Genomic DNA, 8,869 nt, shown 5'->3' on the forward strand with positions numbered 1-8,869 from the left:
GCAACCTGCATTGTGTCCGTTACAGCTATTCCCCTATTCCATTTTGTTTCCCCAGACTCCATTTTGTTTTCTGTTCTCCTGTGGCCGCCCTTCCCTGGCTGTTAAGTTGTTTACCAGGGCCACTGCCCTTCTCAAAGGGAGGGCCCCTTAAGTTGTTTAACAAGAGCCATTGCCCTTCTCAAAGGGATGGCCACTTGTGCTGCATGCTAAGTGGGACCACTGCTCTTTTCAAAGGGTTAGTCCTGTTATCACCTCCTTGAACCTGGGCTTGGTGTAGGGTAGGCAATGTCCAGAGCTGCAAGGCCTGTTGTGGTTTTAAGATCCTGGGCATGAGTCATAGTCTCATATGCTCTTGAGTCACCTATTGCACAGGACTATGTCCAGGCATGTCTCTGGGCTTACCTTCAGTTTTTCCCCTGTGCCCCCTCCCCTGTGACAGAGGGAGCCTATCAGGATTACTGGTGGGAAACTGCCCAAGTTTGCCTTTAAAACCAGACATTTTTGAAACACACCTCAGAAAGGTTCCTGCATTGCTGCCTGGTCTGATCAGCCAGGGGTTCTGGGGGGTCCTTTCTCCGCTCTCGTTTTATTTTTGAGCGTACCCCCGTTTTTGAAAACCCCCCCACGAAGAACGAATTGCTACCTGAGAGATCTCCTGATTATTGAGACTGTACCGAACCCTCCTTGCCTCTTCTGATGTTGCTGCTGCTTCTGCCTTTGCTGCTGCCTTGGGGACTGGTAAGAATCCCTCTGTAAAACTTTCTATACTTTTATTTTATTATTTTAGCTGCTGGCTCTGTTTCCCCAGCACACCGACTCAAGCTAAACCTTGGTCTGTGTCTTAAAACCTCTCTTAAACTACAGGGCTCTTTGCCACTGCTAAGCTCTGCTCCTGTGGGCTTTGCCTTGGGGCTCTCTGCTTTCAGCTGTATCCACCGCTGTAGCCACCATCCCTTGGCTTCCTTGGGAGCTGGGTCCTGGATACATACCACTCTGCCCTCTGTAACCTCCCCATAGCATAAGGTGCACTATAGGTCTTGTTTTTTTTTAATTTAATAAGTCATAGTTTGTTAAGATTGTAGAGCTTGTAAGTTTCTGTGATATTTGTTGTGTTGCCTAATTGTTGGTTAAGATAAGTTTAGAAAATCATTGCCTGGTTGTATTCTGTAGCTGCTTGTCATTTTATATAAGTTTGATTAAGTTAGGGGATAGATAAGGTTTTTACTATTTGAATTTGTCTTCCCACTGCCCCAATCCCGCCCCCCCGAGCTCCCCAGTCACTCATTGCAGTCTCTCTGCTGTTTAAACTTGCAGCCTGTCTGCTCTCTGTGTCTCCCTGAGTTTAAATCTCCCTCTGTAGCGCCTCTATCTTTGGTTTCTGCTCCACCACGTGCTCCTCTTCCCCCATCCCTAACCTCATTCCTCTACCACTGCCTTTCTCTCTCTCTCTCTCTTTTAATCCCTTCTCCCACGTGTTCACCCCGCTCCTACTGCTGCCAAACCTCAATTGTATTACTGAAGTCTAGCATAAAACCCCATTGGTTACCCTTTTTCTCTCTCACACACCTCACATTTTATATTTACACCATTGTGACACATTTTTACCTAGAGTTGTTGGTTATTTAACACATTTTACCCATAACTGTTAGTTGGTTATATGCTGCTGTGACACACCCTTTACCTAGAAATTGTTAGCTACCTGTTACATTTATACTTCAGTGTTGGTTGGTTACCAACTGTATTGTACCCCACTGTATTGTACCCCACTATTGAAACCCCCTATACTATACTAAAAGAACTCCCTCCCCAATTGCCTACCTTAGCAAACCCCATACCCCTCACTATTAAATTTTCCCTGTTTTTGCATTTTCTTAATAAAGTTTATTTTGCACCCCACCTGTGTGGTAATTGCTCCCCAAGATCCCATATACCTGCAGGCAGGGACACATTGTATGTGTGTCACACCTGGAAATGTTGTTGTGGAAAATCATAAAGCACTCTTGCAGTAACAGCAATAATGTATACAAAATAATGGCCCTGCAATAGCTCCCACATGCATAAAATGCAGAAGAAATTGTAGATCTGTACACTAACTTTTCAAAGTGCAAAGCTTTCCAGATTTGTCTTCTATTTCATACATTCTTGCCCAGTTTTCTAAGAACTACAGCATTATAATAATATTTCAAATGCCAGGGATATAAATGCCCCTAAACAGCCAACTGCTCCCTAAGGAAGGTTTGATCACTAATCTGGAGCAAGTGGGAGCAGAATTGGATCCACTTTGAAAATGTTTATACTCTAGGGGACAAGGCAGCAAATGTGAAAAATCAGGACGAGGGGTAGGGGGTAATAGGAGCCTATATAAGAAAAAGACCCAAAAATCGGGACTGTCCCTGTAAAATCGGGACATCTGGTCACCCTATTATACCCCTATCATCAACCCATGCTCCTTGGCAGGCAAGAAAGGCCACAGCCTGATTCTGGCATGCTCCTTGGCAGGCAAGAAAGGCCATAGTGATTCTGGCATGTAGACTTCCTGTATGAAATATGACAGCAGTTCCCAGCTGCTTGTGTACATCTCATACAGGAATTCGGGCAGGGGGAGAGTAGAAACAATTTCCCTCCTGGTCACAGGTTCGTTCATTCATTCTTGTAGCTTCCTGAAGCCTTCTTCCTGAAACTCTTCTCACTGAGAACAACTATCCTCTGTCTTTCCCCACTTACATGGTAGTAATGCTTCCATTCTGTGAGCATCCACCTGTAGACAGTTGTGCTCTTAATGCTAGAGGAATCCATTTTTGGAATAGCAGTCAGACCCTCTGGCAGGCTGGTCACTCGCAGGTTTTCATCTACGTCTGTTTTCTGTGTTTTGTGATAAATTGCCATCTCTCCATACAAGGGACAAGGTGAGTGAGGTAATATATTTTAATGGACCAACTTCTCGTGGTAAGAAACAAGCTTTGGAGCTACAGCGAGCTCTTTTCAGGTCTGTGAAAGGTATTGAGTGTCAGCTAAATACAAGCACACATTCTAAGGTGAATGTGCTATTTGTTTGATCTTGCACCTTGTACTCTTCCCAGAGTTGAAGAAGCTGTGTAAGCTTAAAAGCATGTCTCTCTCACCAACAGTAGTTGGTCCAATAAAAGATATTGCCTCACCCGCCTTCCCTCTAATATCCTGGGACTGACACAGCTACAGTAATACTGCATACAACAATGGAAGTTTCCTTATGCACTTGTTGGCTCTCGGCAGGGCCGGATTAACTTTTTGTGGGCCTGGCGCTGAACATATTTGTGGGACCCCATGGGGCAAGGTGAAGGGGTTGGGGGCAGGATGGTTAGTCTCCAGAGGGAAGGGCGGGCTGGGGGCAAAGAGGCACAGAGGGAGCAGCCCCACTCTGTGCAGCCCAGCAGGAGGGCACTGTTTACAAACCTGCAGCTGCCAGACACACACTGGCCTCCCCAGCCCTGTGCTGCCAGCATGCCCCTTCCCCTTGAGGGCGGGCCTGCACCACACCGCCCCCCTGCCCAGTGCCCCACCCTTATGCCCATCTCCCCCTCGCCCAGAGACCTCCCCCACTGGCCTTCCACCATGACTGCACAGCACCCTGCACACCACACCACTCACCCAGAGCCCACAGCCCTCCCCACTACCCACCACCTTCCTCACAGTCCCACCATCACAGCTGCACAGCATCCCATATTCCTGAGGGGATTGGCACCAAAAAAAAATTCTGTGCACAATATTTTAAAATTCTGTACATTTTATTTGTTAATAAATAAATGTGGAGGCTCCAACATGGTAGTGGGGAGCACAGGCCACTGGTTGCACTGAGGTGGAAGATTACGCTGTAGCCTCCCCCCCACCCTACCCTGGGCCAGGGACTCAGCAGTAAAGCTGCACCCGACCCTTACACAGTGCAAGGGCCAGGCCTGCTCCAGTAACTCCCTGAGGGCCTGGCCCCCTGTATAGGTGCCCCAGGTGTGGGTGAGCAGGCTCAGCTGGGCAGCAGGATCCAAGTGCAGAGGGACTTAGTGTGGGGGGATCCAGGTTGGGGTAAGAGTTTTCTCTGTGGGCCAATGTGGGTGTGGCTCAGTGGGGGATCTGGATACACAGAAGCTCATTATGGGGTTCTAGGTGCAGGGTCAATGGGATTCTGTAGGGGATCCAGATGAAGGTGTTTGGGGCTCAGTGGGGAGGGTGTCTTGGGGGGTTCATTGGGGTGGTACAGATGCAGGGGAGGTGGGGCTTGTCAGAGTGAGGGTTCAATGGGCCTGCTTAACAGGGGAGCCCCAGCTTCTGCCAACAGGATGCCGCATGCTGGGCTCCAGCTTCCCCACTTTCTACATCCCCTTCTCGTCCCCATTCTATGCCTCTTCCCCATTGCTCCATCTCCTCCCCACCCCAGCCCCTTTGTACCTATTGCCTCTTCCCTCCCCACCCCCACTTCCTGCCCCCTTCTCTTCCCCATCCCATGCCCCTTCCCCATGGCTCCATCTCCTCCCCAGGCTTTGGGGGAGGAGAAACCAACCCCCTGCACAAGCCAGCAGAGCAGAGCGGGTTGGGGCTGGGTTGCTCCACTTCCTGCTGCCCAGTGATTGCAGGACGGGCCTGGGAAGTGGAGTGACCCAGCTCCAGCCCGCTCTGCTCTGTTCTGCTCCCCTGGCTCCTGGAGTTTGAGGCAGGGGGGAACCATCCCCCAGCACTCACCAGTGACACAGCTGGGAGTGGGCTAGGGCCAGGTTGCTCCACTTCCTGCCACCTGGTGAGTGCAGGGCGTGCCTGACCCCTGTTTCAGTCCCCCGGGATGTGTACCTCAGGGGAGGGGTTTTGAGGGGAAGGGGTGGAGTGGGGGTGGGTGGGAAGAGGCGGGGCAGGGCAGAGCAGGGGTAGTTTTCCTCACTGACTCAGCCATCCAGGGGATCGGGCTGGCCAGGGCCCCTTCTGACTCTGGGCCTGGCGCCATGGTAATCCTGGTACTGACTCTAGGTGGTGATTTTGTGTATTTCATCCCCATTACTAGCTATTTCATTACCCATGCCTTCAGCAGACTGCACATCAGTCTTAATTCTTATATTCCTTTATCCATATTAAGAAGCTGAACACTTCAGTCTACCAAAGTAGATAGAGGGCCTGATTCCTCACTTCCTTAGCAATTGTGTAGCCATTTTGACCTATGGAAAATAACATCATTTTTTTGTGAAGTTACCCTTTGAAAAAGTATTAACACTTGTCATCATCATTCTTCCTACAGAAAAATCTCTGGAGGATCTATCATCCAGATCCTAGAAAGAATCGGGAGCAACATGCAAATTTTATATTTTATCCTTTCCTCCATGATTCACCTTTTGAAAAAACCTGCCTGAATCCCTTAGCAGCTGGGACTAATCATATTAGTAATAACCCTTCTTAATTTAAATTTGCTGATCATTGCTATGCCAGCTGCCAATTTTTCTAGATGGTATTGTGACTTTAAGTCATGTTCTGCTAGAAACAGTCCAACTCTTCTGTATTTTGGCATGTCTTGAGGGAGGTGTTTAGAATGTTTCCCGTTATTGTCAGTAATCGGAAAAGAAATTTTAATTATTGCATTTTTGTTAATGAAGAAAATAACCTTAATTTCTTGCTGAAATAAGCACGTATACCCAATTCACTCACTGTCTCTTAAAGCCAGTGTTTTATTTTACCTTTCAACAGTACCCCACACTGACAAATATGTGAAATCACAGCTAATTAGTGCTTCTGTGTTCCATGGACTTCAGACTGGTAGGTGAGTAAAGGCCAATGAACACTATGAAATCACATGTACAGCAGGAACAATGTGTTATTTATCAATGCCACTTGACACTGTGCTAGATGTAGATCAGCTAGATGTTGGGCTGGATGTGCTTGCTGGTTATTTCATAATGGACATAGCTCAATGCCTTTTTGAGGCCTATGATATGAAACTGTGTACTAAACTAATCTATGGGTCCAGAAATACACCACTAGTAAGCAAATATTTTGAAATGCAAATCGGGCAATTTGTATAAACAACTTTCCTTGTGACAAAAAACAAACCTCAGTTCTTTTCTGGCCAGCTTTCCCACTCTGAGCCACTTCACTTTATCTTTGAGTCTTACCACCCAGCTTACTCAAAGAGGAAACTACCAGGTAGCTTGGGACAGCAAAAGGCTGCATGTACACTTGCTCATTTGTCACCAGCGCACAGTGGTGATGCAAAGTGGTAGTATAGACAAGGCTGTGAATTGAGCATTGTCCCAACACTTCACTTTGCCCAAGCAGATGTAAGTCAGACGCACTGGAAAGTGTATTGCTTAGCATTGCACTCCCCTGCAGTCACCAGTGGGAGCAGTTAATTTGCATTTCAGAAATTTCATCTGAACCTGAAAAGAAAGCAGTGAATTTAAATCATAAAGCAAGATATGCAGTGCAGTGCATATATGTGTGTATGCAGCCGCCTTTTCAAAGGGGCCTCCAAACCTGAACTCCAAAATTTTATGACATGCCCATTGGTATAAATAAATTCCCATAATTACATGAACAGAACTGGTAAGTGGATGCATTTTGCATGTGTAGACCACTGATAGCACGCATAAATGTTTCTCTGCAAATGTTCACTGAAGCTGAATGAGTTCAATTTTAGTAAATATTAAATTTTTATAGCTTTAAAATAAAAGCACACATGAAACATATAGCTATATTTGTCTGATGAGAGAACGTAATTCTCCTGCATAGTCAGGGAGAATGCATTATATGCACATTGTCCATCATATTCTAACTCTGCTAAAATATCCCATGAGATGGGGTACCAGAAAACTAGAGCTGCACATGCTAGCTACATACCTTCACATACAGAACATTCCATAGAAAACAAAAGGCAGTATGCTCTTAGACACAGACAAGTCACTCAGTTACAGTAAATGAGGAAAATTCAGAGATAAAAAAGGAATATTAATGTTTAGATGAAACTTGAGGTGTTATATCATTGTCTATATTTCTCTTTGGAGTTTGTAGTAAACTGTCTATGAACTGATGGAATGGTTAATTACCTTATATTAATGAATGCAGCTAGTTACTGGTGTGTGTCTAGGAAACAGAGATTTACTTTAAAGCAACAATATATCTTACCTATTCTTCATCCAAGGAATACCTGCTGTGATTGTTTGCTGACACAAGCTTTATCAGCTTGCTAGAGGAAGCTTCAGGCCTGATTCTGTTTATCCAGAGGCTTAAACTTTGTCAGGGGAAGTTCAAGCCACAAAACTGAGGTCTCCAGGCTTATGCTGGAATATCCCTGCAAATTCTCATGGAAGAACTTAAACTCTACATATGGACTGCCTATTGGACTATAACTTTTTAAAAATTGATTCCAGAAGGACTTTTATAAATCAGCATCCTCCCCATCTCTACTATGAAACTGATCTAAACTTTATTCATAGCTGTACCTATGATCTTTTAACCACAGTAACTGTTTTCTCTTAAAATAAAGCTTAGATTAGTTAATAAAAATTGGGCATAAGTGTGTATTAGGGTAAAATCTGAAATATGAATTGATCCAGTGGGTAACATGTCTGATCTCTTGGGACTGGTAGGTATAACTTTATATATGGTGAGTAAGATTTTAAGTAATCCTCACTATATTTGACTTGGCTGTCTGGGTGGGAGCCCAAGGCTGGATTTCTTAAGGGGCACTGTATTTTGAGCGTCTTGGTAACCATAAGAGATTACAAAAGCTGTTTTGTTACTGGCCTGGTGAATCTAATTATAAGGATAAACCACCAGTTTTGGGAATTGTGTACCCCATTCTTTGGAGTTTGCCCTAATTGAGCATTCTCAGTGGGACCCCTCCAGTGACCATGGTCACATAAGTGTACTATTTTTGATGGTAGATGTTCAGTCTGTCCAATGTGAATCATACTCCCGAAGGGAAAAGAGTAGAAATCTGGAGGTTTTATGCAAATAAGTCAATACACAAATTGGCCTATTTGATAACTAGGCTGTATGTTTACATAACTGACAGCAACTGTCCAGAATACTTGGATTCAAACCTGTCACCCTGGAACTTCCAGTGTTGCATATTGATAACAGAAAAACTTGCCTACCCCTTTCAGCCTTGGCCAGGTTTCTTCCTCCTCTTCCTTCCTTCATTCCTTATTTGCCTTCCCCCATTCTGTCCTCTGTAGTGGGGGTAGGGAGTCACTCCCTCTTTGTCCAGTTGCCCCCAGTTCTGTCTCCCCTTCTCCAAGGACTCATGCCTCAGTGGAGGTTCCATTACAGCCAGGACAGACCTCCGTCAATGTGGAAGGCCCAACCCAGAGCACCAGTTAGCTGCAGCTTTCCTTGAATCACACAGCTGAGGCCTAGTGTGCTATCCCCAGACACTGAGTATATACCTAGAGTGGCACTGTAACCATAACTCTTACTGTATGTGGGGTGGTATTTTACAGCATGTTTTTGGTTGGAGTCCTCCACTAGTCCACTGATATTTGAGAAGAGGTGTGTTCTTTCTGATACCCATTCATTAGGTGATAATTTGAACTGGGTGAATAACAAACTTACTCTCAAATTGTTCAGTACAAAAAATGCCAAAAGTCTCAATTCTGTTTGGACAAATGGGAAAATATTTCACAAATTGTCATTCCCTTTTCATTGGCATTAATATGTCATCAAACTGTGTGTTTAAAATTTGAAATTCTGGTCAATTCTAGAGTTGTCTGAACAATCGGGGTGGGGGGCGTGAGATTAGCACAACTTCTTACTACTTTCATTAAAAACAAAGAGTGGGATATTTTGACAAGCTCTTTATTTGCAACAAGATTACCTACCACCTCTAGGTATGATTCTCTGTAATAAAGGATCACATAAA

This window comes from Gopherus flavomarginatus, chromosome 9, assembly GCF_025201925.1.
Source record: "Gopherus flavomarginatus isolate rGopFla2 chromosome 9, rGopFla2.mat.asm, whole genome shotgun sequence".
NCBI lineage: Eukaryota > Metazoa > Chordata > Testudines > Testudinidae > Gopherus > Gopherus flavomarginatus.